The sequence below is a fragment of the Microtus ochrogaster genome, chromosome 8 (assembly GCF_000317375.1).
Source record: "Microtus ochrogaster isolate Prairie Vole_2 chromosome 8, MicOch1.0, whole genome shotgun sequence".
NCBI classification, from domain to species: domain Eukaryota; kingdom Metazoa; phylum Chordata; class Mammalia; order Rodentia; family Cricetidae; genus Microtus; species Microtus ochrogaster.
The window spans coordinates 14,899,564-14,900,605 of record NC_022015.1 but is presented as its reverse complement, the minus strand read 5'-3'; positions in this window follow the sequence as shown (position 1 = coordinate 14,900,605).

Here is a 1,042-nt window from a genome sequence, read left to right as displayed (position 1 = left end):
TCTTCCACTTCCACTCCTTGCTCATCTTTAGACAAGAAAGAGAGTGTTCCCCATAGCCCCAGGTTTTCATAGTTTATTCAGATATTTGAATACTTGGTCCCTAGTTGGTGGCTGTCTGGGAAGTTTAAGAAGAGGTGTAGCCTCATGGAAGAATTATGTCTCTGGGGTGGGAGTGGGTTTTGAGATTTCAAAGCCGCATGCCATTCCCAGTTCTCTGCTCCATGCTTGCAGTTCAAGAAGTGAGCCCCTGGCTTCTGCTCCCGCTGTCATGCCTGCTGCCATGCTTCCCACCATACTGTTACCCCTCTGAAACCAAGCCAAACAAGCCCCTCCTTCCGTAAGTTGCTTTAGTCATTACATTGTAGCACAGCAACGGAAAAATAACAGTGCGCTTATTATTAATATTCCAAGACATGGGTGGATTAGGCCAGTTTTCTAGTAAAATAAATAATGTGCCCCTTTCTCTGGCACTTTTTCACACTGCTTAAATATTTAGTAGTAGTTGTATAAGACAGATTTCTTCACCCATTAAAGCAGCTCTCCTCTTACATTGCATTGGTTGTTGTTGAAATGCAGTTGAAGAACCAAAGAGCTTTTGGGTCATCCATAATTGTCGTGGGGTAAAAGTTACTCTGTACATCTGAAGGTCTGACCTGCTCACCTCCTACTTGACTTACTAATGTGGTTAGTGACTAGCAAGATGAACTTACTAGTTGGAATGCCACCTTAGGCTAACCGCTCTAACATCACTGTTTGGACCACCAGCAACGTCTGCCCCAAGTGCTATTATAAGGGCAGTTTTCACAAGTGTAAGCTGACATAAAAGGATTTTCTTTTTAACAAAAAAGTGTGTGTATGTGTGTTTAACAAAACAGCCCAAGGGGCTGAGGAGAGAGCTCAGTGGTTAAGAACAAGGGCACTGACTGCTTTTGCAGGGGACCTTTTGGTCCCCGGCACCCACACCGAGCAGCCAACCTGCAACTTCAGATCCAGGAAATCTGATGCCCTCTCCTGGCCTCCATGGGCACTGTACACGTGCATA